This window comes from Canis lupus, chromosome 29, assembly GCF_003254725.2.
Source record: "Canis lupus dingo isolate Sandy chromosome 29, ASM325472v2, whole genome shotgun sequence".
In the NCBI taxonomy this organism is placed as follows: domain Eukaryota; kingdom Metazoa; phylum Chordata; class Mammalia; order Carnivora; family Canidae; genus Canis; species Canis lupus.
This window is the reverse complement of record NC_064271.1, coordinates 18906805-18919650: the sequence shown is the minus strand read 5'-3', so window position 1 is coordinate 18919650 and position 12846 is coordinate 18906805. Positions and strand designations below refer to the sequence as shown.

Sequence of the window (12846 nt, the reverse complement as noted above, 5' to 3'; positions counted from 1 at the left end):
CCAGACTTTTTCTCTCCTAAACTGTGCCTTAGGAGACCTTAACACAATGTTGTGCACCTAGTGTGGGTCATTTTGGCACTAGATGGAAGGATCCTGCCTTTCTTCTCCATCTTAAAGACGTCTTGGGGGGATATCTTAACGTGATCAGGGCCCTTAGACTCTTCCTAACAAGCATTGCCACAAAGTAATCTCTTGTAACCCTTATGGTTGCAGGCACAGAACAAGACCATTGTGTGTGACCTGATTTCATTTCAGTGACTGTCCCAGTAAAGAATGACATCATCCCATCCTTTTTTCTTGATCTCCACTTGTGACTGTCCCCATATCCCCACCCCCACCCTCATCATAATTAAACTGTTCCCCTCCCTCCCTGCTCCGCACTCCTCATCCCCAGGGGAGTAGCTATTTTCCTCTTAACTTCCTGCCTGAATGTACCATTATGGCAAGAGCAAAGGGTTTTCCTCTGGTGGGTTAATATCCTCAGAGTTTGTTTCCTTGCCATATTAGACAAAGCTCTATTCTCTTGGCTGCCAAAGCATACTGAGAAGACCATCTGCTAGGACAGGTCTCTGTCAGATGAAAATGGAGAAAAGCCAGCTAAAGGTGGCACAGGCTGATGGGTGCAATGTTTCTCATCCTATTGAGGTTTGGTGTTTTCTTTCAACACAGATTCATTGGCTTTGAGGATGTACTGTCTAAACAGATCCATTTAACTGTGTGTATGCATGTGTGCATGTTGGTAGCTCACGCATACTAGCGCTCACTTTATCACTTAGATTTGTATTGATGACTCACACATGAAAGTATTTAGTTTCGGAGGGATGAAAGGACGACACCGGAGAAGACATTAGTTTCAAAACTGGCATTCAAAGGCAACTAAATAAAACGGTGTGAAGGAAGACGTGGGTTAGGTTTTTTTGAGTGTTATCTCTTACAGGGAAAAATTAAAATCCATTTAATATGCCCCACATCCGTGTAATAGAGAATGATGCACAAATTCAAACTATGAGCTATGAAGACACTGCAGAAACTGTAGATTACTTTGATACAATAGTGTAAAAGAGTCAGAATAAAACGTATATTCTCTAAGTTTTCAATTACGTAAAATATTAGGTAGTACCATATGAAATTGCTGCTTGTATGGGTCAAAAATAGTCAAATAGTGGCAATTTTCTAGGAGTCCTCATTGCACAAATTCATATACAAAAAACTTTATGGGCTGGGGTTAAGTGTGTGTGTGCATTACCTCAAAAAATTCATATTGGATCGTTATTATATTGTTTTACAACAAATGTGTTATTTTAATTGACATTAGGATATGCAATGCGAAATGTTAAGGACGAGAATGTTCACAAAGAAGAATGGGCTTCTTAGCACCTCCAAATTCAGCTCTGGATATTCTGCAGCAACCTTTAAATGCTCAGTGGATACAAGGATAATTTTAGCTGTTTTAAGGGCCTAAACCTAAAATTGATTCATTGAAAAGATGTAGTTTACTATTACAGTCCATGGGCAATATGGACAATTAACAAAAGCTCTTAAATTTAAATTAAGGCATTAAGTATAACAAATTATTAAGGTAATATAAAAAAATAATAAAGTGCCAGGGAGGCACAGCTAAGGCATACTTATGATAAAATTTTCCATCCTAAATAGGCATCAACAGGACTAAGAAAGGTCTTAATTTCCTTACAAACAACACAGTCGCTGTTCTAAGCTATCCCATCTGTGTGCCCCAAACCTTGTCTGACAGAGCATTTTTTGAGTCCAGAAGGTACAATAGCGGCCATTCAGATTTTGGCAGGTGTATTTCAAGCTGAAAACCAGGCTTCACAAAAAATAACAGTCTGTTCCACAGGTGTGAACATTTTTGACAAGAACCCTCAAAATCTCCCCCAAGCTGTGAAATTTAATTATCCTTTTGTTGTCTTATTGTATGTGAATACAATCCATCTCTCCTTGGACCAAGAGAGAGTCTTCTGGCAATTGGACAATCAGGAGATGCTTAGGCAGCTTCTGAGTTTTGCTTATAGCATCTCCTGGTTCTGTCTCTTGTGTTATTTTGGAGGTGATGCCAACTCAATGAACTGCAGGTAAGCAGTTCCTAAAGCTGGAAAAATATTAAATGAGAGAACTTTATATTCAGATGACAGGAGCAGAGAGGCGATCAAAAGTGCACAGGGCAGCATTTTGAAGCTCTAAGGCTCATTAAAGTGGTCCTTATTTTATAAACCTGTCTGAGCAAACACAGAAAGGACTCATTTCTTGCTACAAAATTTACCAGATGGGAAGACTGTGGATCTGTGAGTACAGATGTGGTGGTGAAAAGTGACTCAGCTGCCTATCGAATCCAGCTCAAGTGATGGATGAGGAAGGGCAGAGATTTTGAAGCTAGCAATTGGTCAGACTTTGAATCGGAATTTTCCAGTCCAAAAACAGAAAAAGACTGGAAACTTCTCTCATAGGAGACCTACAGAATTTTAAGAAGTGTTTTGTGTGTCAAATGTGACCAAGTGATTCTAACTTGATCCAATATTAAATGTACTTCTGTTTTCTCATAATAAGAATATGCTGAAAAATAAAAAGGATATAATGCTTAAAGTGATTAAATTACCCCTTAAATGGAGAACTGACTCAAGAAGATGAAGAACTCTTAAATAGTCACAGTTCTACTGCTTATTGAATTAATTTCTAACCAGATATTTTTTTTAGTTTCTGTTTTGCAATATTTCCTCTCCTGGTTGAAGTTTTGAAGGAAGGAGACCTAAATTTCAACTTGTTTTCTCTTATTTTTTATTTAGCTTGTGGATAACCAGCTTCCAATAAATTTCTGGTGATACCCTAGCTCATCTATGCACAAAACACTGAGAATTACAGAAAAAAAATAGCAATATTCATGATTTTCTGTTAAGGAACTAACCCCAGACTTCCATACACTTCCAGATACTTCCCTGCTAAACTTGCCATTTGTAGCGTGGACACAATGCTTACTTCTGTAAGTATTAGAAAGAGAAGCTGGATAAATCAATCCTCAATTCAGGCCAGGCCTGTTGAAGATTTCATTTTGTTTGTATGAGGTTCACAAACTTTTTTTTCCCACAAACTTTTTGGTGATTAGAGGACTTTATCCAAGACAACCTGGACCAACACAGGATGTTGGATGAAAAACAAGCGAAGGAAGGGCAATGATTTTGAAAAGCTGCAATTTGAAAGCAGTAGGAACTCAACAGTTTCCATTGCATTAGTTTGGTTGGGGTAGAAGGGAACACATTTCAATGTTGATATTTGAGAAAGACAGACACATGGGGCTGTAAACTCACATGAATCAACACCCCTAAGAATATTTTTGCAACCAAGGTTGTATTGTTTAGGTGTGACTCTGTAACTCTTCCTGGCCCCACAACACTCTGGCACTAATATTTACTTGGCCAAGGCCAGAAAGTGTCAAGGCAGATCTATGAACAAGACAGTTGATACCTGAAGTTTTCACCTGAGACTGGATGGCTGGGTGTAGCGGGCCTGCCATTCACTGCCTCTAATCCCCGTGAGCTCCCTAACAGCTCATGACATGTTAATAAAGTTCTATGATTCTTTCTTTCCTTCTTTCTTTCAGTAATCTTTACACCCGATGTGGGGCTCAAACCCACAACCCCGAGATCAAGAGTCACAGGCTCTACTGACTGAGCTAGCTGGGTGCCCCTAATTCTTTGGATACTCTTAATTCAGATGGTTCTTTTGCCATCCCTGAAGACTAATTTCATGAAATGGCTCGATCACATTGAAGGCTCCTTTTAGCTCTCTCAGCCAGGGAGGATGAAAATGCTACAGGAAGGTGCAGGACTTTTCAGTTTCTTACAATTATTCCCCATCCATGGAACAGCCCCTTTTCAAGTGACATGGGGTGTGCAGGTTTAATTAGCGCCTTGGTTTAATTAATCAAGAGATAAATGTTTGATAGAGTACCTTTGAAGATTTTCTGCAATTACTCTGTCTTGGAGAACCTGCATGTCATCTGCCAAAATCGCCTTCTTCAGACGGTGGTGGGTGGCCGTCAGCACCTACAATGGAGGAGAGCAAATGTGCCCTCAGTTGCATTTTATCAGTGGCTGCTCTCATCTTTCTGCTGGCGCCCTTTCACAACTTCAAAGGGGGAACATCATTAGGAATAATATGCTTCAAATTTTATCCACCCTGCTTTTCTTACAATCACTTGCTAGAGACTTTGAAATATGGTGGGTAATTCAGTGCTTTTGTAGGAGTTTCCATTCGTCTCTCTCTTCAGAGAGACTTTCCCTTAGATTCATTTCATATTATTCTTTGACTGGGTTTCCTAAAACTAATAAAGAAGAATTTCTTTTTAAAAGTTTACAAAGTGTTCCAAGTTTAAAAGTTGAGTGACATCAAATTTCAGGTTGTGACACCTGTTTGAAAGGAAAATGTCCTGACTCATAAAATCTCCTAAGAGCTGCTGCAAGCTGTTATTTGATGAGTAGCAAAGTAAGCATTTAGAAGCGGTTAAATTTGTTTCTATTCTGCATTTAAGGCAGTTGAAAAATGTAACTAAAATCAACTTAAATACTTTTATTAAAGGAAACACCCAGATTAACTCAGTAAGTACCTGATAATGCAATCTTGCTGCCATCAATAGCACATTTTAACATGTATACATTATATGATATATAGTATAGAAGAGGAAGTAGAAAAAATATATATCTTGTAAGAAAATATAAGCTATCAGAAATATAAAAGGATAGGAAAACAATACACACAATTTAACAACCCTCAATTTCCTTTACCTTTAAAAAGGATTTCTCTTGCAGCATAAATATTAAAACATTTCATGTGGAGCTTTCTTACCTCTTCACTGGCAAAAACAATTGTCGATACATGAAGAGGGGAATCTCAGAGGTAATGGATATAGATTATTTCCCTCAATAAAATAGACCTGGAATCTCTTCTGGATCTGAACTGGCCCTGGTGATTCAGGTTAAGTGTCGGCAGTACCTGGTCCTTTGCTCTGTTCTGGAAGCTTCATTCTTATAGAGAGGTTGCTGCAGTAGGGCCTCTCTGGTGCTGGCCTATTGCCGCAGGACCCTTCCTCCCACGCCACCCTTATCATGTCTCTTTCCATTCCTGACAGAGGCTCAACTCCTCCACCCATTTACGCCACCCTCCCTAATCTGGCACACCCAACCCAGTTGACCTTTTGACTGTTCTCCTGTGCTTCCCATCCTGGGAGTTGGTGAGCTCCAAGACAACTTTTACAGTCTCTGTTCCCATGTCTCTGATACTATTGAAAATTATTATAAGCGTCACAAAGATGTCTACTTTTTAAACACGTTCCTAGAGGACATGTGAATGTTTATATTTATAATTATGCATGACACCTTGTGATCTCCTGAAGTAAGAGTTTACACAGGAGTGTAAACTGTTAAGTATCTGGCTGTGGTTATGCTGGCATAGCCCAATGCCAAAGAACACCCTTTTTGTAGTCATTCTGAATAAACTACTGGAATCAGATGCCTGAATTCACTGGCTATGTGACCTTGAGTGAATTACTTAATTTCTCTATGCCTCAGGATCCTCTGAAAAATGAGGATTGAGGATAGTATCTAACCCATACGGTTCATGTGAGGATGACATGCTAGCATCCATGTAAAGAACTGAAAGGGGTTCATGGCCCAACATAAGCACACATTAAACTGGCAATTATTATTACTTGGGGTAAAAAATTTTTTCTCTTTTTTTTTAACCTGTGATAAAGATACAATTGCCTTTGCAGTGGTAACTTGCAATCAAAAAATATTTTAATGGAATGAAACCAGAGTTTTCATAAATTTTATAAACGAGGGTTCTGATTTGTCATCATTAAAATGATAATGTGTGGGAGAATAATGTAACAATTTAATTGCATAAGCTATTAGAGGAAGAAGAGAGGCAGCCTCAATACCTGGCTGATAAGTATGTGCTCACGAGAGGCAAATGGGGGCACCTGAGTGGCTCAGTCGGCAGAGCATCTGCCTTTGGCTCAGGTCATGATCCCAGGATCCTGAGATGGGGACACTGGCTCCCTGTTCATTGGGGAGTCTGCTTCTTCCTCTCCCTCTGCCTGCCCCCCTCGTGCTCTCTCTCTCTCTCTCAAATAAATAAAATCTTTTTAAAAGTTTGCCTTTTTTTTTAAACAATTTCATCAATGAACACTTGCTTAAACTTATTCTTTAATTTCAGCAAAACAGCATCGTCTGGCAAAGAAAATTAATATTAAAGAGAATATTATTGGTTTATGGTTTTATTCATATTTAATAAGTAATTTCTTTTGGGTTTTCAATGATCTAAATATAATGCTATTATTAGGGGTGTACAGTTATACAAGTATAATTCAAGTCTTTTATACCTACGTTTTTTAGGGTACATATTTCAGTGACATTTTAGTAGAATAATAATATAAGCCAATACTGGGGGCTCTGTGGTCCATTGGTCAGGCTGGGAAATGCTATAGGAGAGGACCCACCAGCCTAGCTTCCTCAGGGTTCTCCCCCCATCCCTCTTCCTCCTCTCCTCTCCTCCTGCCGTGAGACTCTATTTACACTTTCATTTCGCTGTTCTTTACCTAGAAAAGTCCACCATTATTGGCTCCATACATTCAAATTCTAAGTGCCTCTCTGGGATCCACTAAAATTCTGACATTTCCTGACAACCTTCGTTTTCATTTCTTTCACCAGCACTCCAACACTTAAAAATCTGTGCCACAATGTGGCATTTAGTTATACAGTCCCCACTGTTGTCACTGCAGCTTATATGAGTGAAGGGCTCATTTCACGATCAGGTTTTAGGATCGCTAAGCGTGAGGGTTATACTTGAGGCTCCGTCTACATCTCATACTCTAATCAATAATGTGGCCACGGGTTAGTACCATGTACCTTGATGGAGCATCCCTTCATGTCAGGATCTGAGTCACATATTGGTCCTGGGTTTGCTTTGGAGTTTATTCAAGCTTTGGTAAAAAATATCTAATCTGAGACCCTGAATGGCTCCTGAAGCAAGGATAGATTGTTGGTCCGCTGGGCGCTGAAGCTGGGACATACAAACTTGAATGAAGCAGGGAATCACTGGCCTGGCTCTGGGTCATTTTGCCCTCCCTTTTTCTTAAGCCAGATTTACAATTTTTTCTGTAAGCAATGACTTAGCACAAGACTCAGATGTGTCTTGCGCAAACACATGTGGGGAGAGAGAGAGTGAGAGAGCAAGAAAGAGAGCACTCATACGAATCTCAGTTTCTCTGTAAAGTACACAGATAAGATTGGAGGACATTCAAAATCCCTTTCTGGGGACACCTGGGTGGCTCAGCGGTTGAGCATCTGCCTTCGGCTCAGGGGTGATCCCATGGTCCCCGGATCGAGTCCCACATCAGGCTCCCTGCATGGAGCCTGCTTCTCCCTCTGCCTATGTCTCTGCCTCTCTCTCTCTCATGAATAAATAAATAAAATCTTAAAAAAAAAATCCCTTTCTGCTCTAAAATTCTCGAAAACATTGGCACGTACGCCTATTAATTTGACAATACATCCACAAATAAATGTGGGTGTGCATCAGAATTTCACCTGCTGATAGCATACTGGGAAGATTGAGCTTGATAGTTTCAGGGCTGTGCTTTCAAAGTTTGGTTTGTATGAGCGCTGTCGTACTTAGCACTCATGAATCCGTGCTATAAGCAAGTAGATGATCGAACTTAACTCTCTCTGCTTTCAGTTGTTCAGAAACTGAGCTGCATTTCCTGGCTCCCAAACTTCGTAAACTCATCCGATTTTGCTGCAGAGAAATGTCATTAAAGTAACAGTCCTCCGTGGAAAACACTAGCACCATTCATAGTGAAACGCTGAAACAGTAACTGATGTTTTTAAACGGTGAACTGGAGGCACTTCCCTGCACAGTTCGCACATACACACTGAGATGGACGTGTAAGGCAAATGCTTCGTTTTCTTAGGCAGTTGTCCTTTAATTTCTCCTTAAAAGTGGCTTTTCGTCTTGTTGCAGGAGTGCATTCTGTCTTTGCTTGCTCTGCCTTGGAAAGTAATAACAGCTCCAAACGGCTTTCCCTAAGGAGTTGTTGGAAGGCCCAAAATGTCCTCATTAGAAAACTTGCACTGAACCACACAAATCTCGCCATTGTGAATGGTGCTCGCATGTGGGACTATTACTTCATGCACAATGACATGAGACCAGAAAACATGTGAACAGGAAGCCAAACCCAAGAGAGAGTTGGGGAGCTTCCAGCTTTCCGAACGGCACAGAAATGAAGCAACATTCAGCAATCTTCTGCACTCAGGTGTCTGGGGGGACTGCACAGCTGTGCCCTAGCCCACTCTTCAAACACTGCGCAGGAGAGCAACAGTGGCTCACCAGCACCCCGTCTGGAGTAAATCATTCTGTCAGCAAGCCCAAAAAGATTGTGAGGAGTGTAGCACTTGCTCATGAAGCCAAGGCTTTAAATGGCTTGAGTAACCTACATGTGGAATGACCAGCACCATATATGGAAGCTCAGTATATTCCTCATACTTTCTATTGTGCTAATGGGAATTTCCCCAAATAGATCTCGCTCCTTCTTTCCACAATAAACTTTCCCATGATGCAAGTTCATCTCATTCTAAAATATAATATATATGGTGATTATTTTGTATAAATGATACAGTAACAGTTCCTTTCTGGAACTTCTCCTTTTTCTTTTTTTTTTTTTTCTTTTCTTTTCTTTCTTTTTTTTTTTATGGCGGAAACATTTTGGTAAAAATAGAAACCTATTTCATGATCTCAAAAGCCCAAAATAATTTCTGAAGTTTGGGGAATTTTGAAGTGAACTATCAGATGCCAGATGGAATTTAGCTTATAACCAAATACTATCTTTCTGATGAGCGATAAACTTTATATTTACAAGTGGAAAGAGCTTCTTAAATCTGTTTTTAAATATGTTGATACAGTTTACTTTCCAGAAAGAAATATTATATGACTTTGTGAGACTAGTCAAAGTCTGGGGCTAAGCCCCCTTCATAATAACTGGTATTTGCTCTGAAGTGTTCAGGTGGGGAAGGCACTCTGAAATGCAGGAAATCCGATCGAGGCTTTGCCACAGAAGATTAAGTGCTGAGTGCAGCAAGGGTGAAAGGTATAAGAAAACTGAGGTTATCAAGTAATCAGACCTCAAAGATTTAAAAAGTCACAGCTTCCTGTCTGCTAATCAGATTGTTTTCAATTCACTCTAAATGCTAAAATTCCTCCAGTTGTCATTTTTTAAAAATTCACAAATGTTACCCACCCCTCCTTTCCAATTATGTACCATTCAAGCACATGGGAAGAACTTGCCTGTCACAGGGAAGGAGGAGATGGTTGTAGGCTCAGTAATGGCCAGATGGGAAATCATCAACTTTGCCTTAGTCTTAGAAATGACCTCCTTTTCTTTAGTCTCTGAGAGCAACCCCTAATTCATGGAAATGTCTGCTGAGGAAGGGCTGCTTCTTCATGATTAAATATTCTTTGTAAATATGTGCTCTTCCTCAATAAGTATTCCACTAGCCCACAGATCTTTTTTCCTAGTCTCTCCTAATTGCTGAAGGCTCAGAGGAAGTACAAATTAGTCTTTTTAAAGGGTATGCATGGCTATTGGCAAGACTGCCCTAGACATGGCCTTCCTGTTGAAAAGTTAATGGAAAAACAATCCGCTCAACAGCAGGGATGCGAGATGAAAGCTCAGAGCCCAGTAAGCCCAGATATTGACATTTCTTGGGGGCATCGAGCATAATAGGGAGAGCTTAAAAATCCCCTTCCCACAAATCTGGCAATTTTCTACTTCTTAAAAACACTTTTTTGATTTTTTTTTTTACTCAATGTTGCAGTCTACCTTCTTATTGGCACTTCAGCTCAACATCCCTCCCAGCCAAGAACTCAATTTTCTGTTATAAAGTTGTGCCTCCTCTTGTTTTATGGTATTCCACTGTAGCTACCTAGTTGAGCCCCAAGTTAATAGAGACTTTTCCTTTTTCCTTTCATTCTCTCATTCAGCCCCCAAGTCGAGAATGTCTTACCTTCTAAATCTTTCTGGTATCTGGCCCTGCCGTCCATCCACCTGCACTGCTCAGGACCTCAGCATTTCTCACTGTACACTACAATAGTCTTTGAACCTGTCTCCTAGTTTACCACCCCCACTCCGGCTTTGCCCAACCCCCATTGCGTACTGGATACTAGATGCTCTATGTAAAACCTTCCTAAAACAAAAATCGTATCTACTCTCTGCCTCCTTCTCCCCATGCAAAGTCCTCCATCGATTCCATTGATTAGAGGGTCACCCTGACAATGCGGGTGCTGGTGAGTTAAGTGCCATGCTTCCATCATTGGGATGGGTTTGCTACCAATAAATACATTCGTCTCTTAAACCAAACAGTGTCTTAATGATGCAGTTGGTTTACGTTTCAGCCCAAGCTTTTTATATATATATCGATATGATCCTATAAAACAGACTTTTTGCAGATCACGAGCAGGTCCATGCAGGAGTTTGAGTTTTCCTAGAGTAATAGGTCTAAACACCTCAGCATGAGGCACCGGAGTAGTCATGGTTGGGCCCCAGACTAAATCTCCAGCCCCTCATAGATTCAACACTTGAGCACCAACCCCAGGCTTTCTCACACATTCTTTTCTCTAATCCTCCTCTTCAGCAAGATCCTTTCACACCTCTGGCTGATGCTTTAAAACTCACGCAATCACTGTCATCTTTGTCATCCTTTGATGGATACTAGGCAGAAATACTCACTCTGGCTTCAATTCTGTCACTTAATCTAAAAAGCACTTCTGTTTTTGCAGGTAGTGCACTGTTAGGAAAATTATCTGTCGTTTCGAACTGTCCCCTCAGACTATAAACTCTTCCAGAGCAGAGTTTGCATCCCTAGTCCTTAGCATAGCATGGAACACATATTAGATGCTCAATAAATGAATGGATTGAATCAAAGATGAAAAAATAGAGTAAATGGAAAAGTCCTAAAATGGATGGAAACCCTGCTATTTCCCAACACTGTACTAAGTAGTTCACATCTATGATCTCCTTTCAGTGCTTTCAACAATCCAGTCTTTGGGGGCAGTAGAAGTGGTCATATCTTACAAACGTGAAACCTAAGGCCACAAAGCTTAAAGATCCTGCTGTTGGTCTTATAACCAGGTAATGGCAAAAGCAAACCTCAAATCTGGACCCCATCATGGTTTGTATTCTTTCTACTATGACCGAGTATGCCTTTGAAGCTAATGTTGAGATTATGTGGCTGATCTTTGTAATTAAATTAACTAGCATATAGAAGTTAGTGTTGACAGATCACTTTTAAATTTAGGGGTAGAAGCAACTAGAATCCAGTCTCATTTTCAGCTTTAATTACGCCTTAGAATTTCTTGGAAGCCACAGAGAATTCTAAGTGGAAATGTCATTTAAAGCGATCCTTAAATAGACATAATTCTAAAGGATGTTTCCTATGTTTACTGAATAATTCTATTGCATTCCGAAATTTGATATGAAATCTTCCCACGTGGCCCATGTTGGATATTATATCACACAAAATTCTGGGCACTAGATAGATACAACAAATGTGAGGCCATATGTATGTGTAAGTATGTATTTAAGTATCCTGAACTCTCACACGCATTTGTATGTCTAAACATGTAAACGCAAACACACGCATCTATACATGCTCATTGTATGTGGTTTTCACATCTGCTTGCCTAAAGATAAAGACAATGCAGGGCAGCCCCGGTGGCGCAACGCCTTGGCGCAGCCTGCAGCCTGGGGCGTGATCCTGGAGACCCTGGATCGAGTCCCGCGTCAGGCTCTCTGCATGGAGCCTGCTTCTCCCTCTGCCTGTGTCTCTGCCTCTCATTCTCTCTCTGTGTCTCTATAAATAAATAAACAAAATCTTAAAAAAAAAAAAAAAGACAATGCAGCTCAGTGGATTCATCAGAATACTTAACGGCACTAAAAGTGAGAGGTCTTGTCATTTTGTATTTCTTAGCTTTCTTTTTTAAAAATTTTTTTAAAAGGATTTTATTTATTTATTCATGAGAGACACAGAGAGAGAGAGAGACAGAGACACAGGCAGAGGGAGAAGCAGGCTCCATGCAGGGAGCCTGATGTGGGACTCGATCCCGGGACCCCAGGATCATGCCCTGGGCCGAGGGCAGGTGCTAAACCACTGGGCCACCCAGGGATCCCCATTTCTTAGCTTTCTTACCTGAGTAAGGACAGTGATTTTCTATATGCCACAGTGCACCAAATTATAATCATGGTTTTGTAAATATAAGTCGTACAACTACCCAAAACAGAACTTCAAGTTCAGAAACCGTACCTTCCTTACTGTTATTCTCGGGTTTTAAATTCACTTTTTGTTGAAAGACAATTTCTCAAAGCAACGAGCATCAGCCCGGAGAAAAATACTCTGTTAATTCAGCATTCTTTACCAAAACACAGTACAATGACGGTGCTTTGGTTTTGTCCAGGGCTTAAGAAGTTAGTGCCCATGTTCCTTGAATATTTGAACCCTTCAGCTCTGCAGTGAAGAACCCCCTAACGATTCGCGTGTCCGCTACAGTCAACGTGTTTTGTAGAGTTTACACAAGCCCGTGCAAGTCCCAAGCCGACACCGAAAGATGGGATTCATTTCACAGTGTGGAAAGGAACTCCCAACAATTACATTTGTCTGAAACTGGGAGCCCTGCAAGCTGCAGAACTGAAGGTTTAAGTCCTGCCGTCTTCTGGGCTTGTCCCACAGGCCAGGTGAATAACCCGGATTCCTGTCTGGGGTGACGAGGTGGTGCCCCAACAGTCAG

At 40.6% G+C, this 12846-nt stretch overlaps 1 protein-coding gene across 13 annotated transcripts in view; it reads right to left on the bottom strand.

Moving 5' to 3' along the window:
- Positions 1-12846, bottom strand: part of SULF1 (sulfatase 1) — a 175553-nt gene that overhangs the window by 137809 nt on the left and 24898 nt on the right. For 8 of the 13 annotated variants that reach the window (XM_049103768.1, XM_049103766.1, XM_025477927.3 and 5 more), the window contains one exon: positions 3964-4058. The exons of 4 other annotated variants lie outside the window; for them this stretch is intronic. The gene's annotated coding sequence lies outside the window, so the exon portion shown is untranslated. Of the gene's footprint in view, positions 1-3963; positions 4059-4857; positions 5013-12846 lie in introns of those variants that run through there. One more of the 13 variants, XM_025477930.3, reaches the window with a different exon arrangement.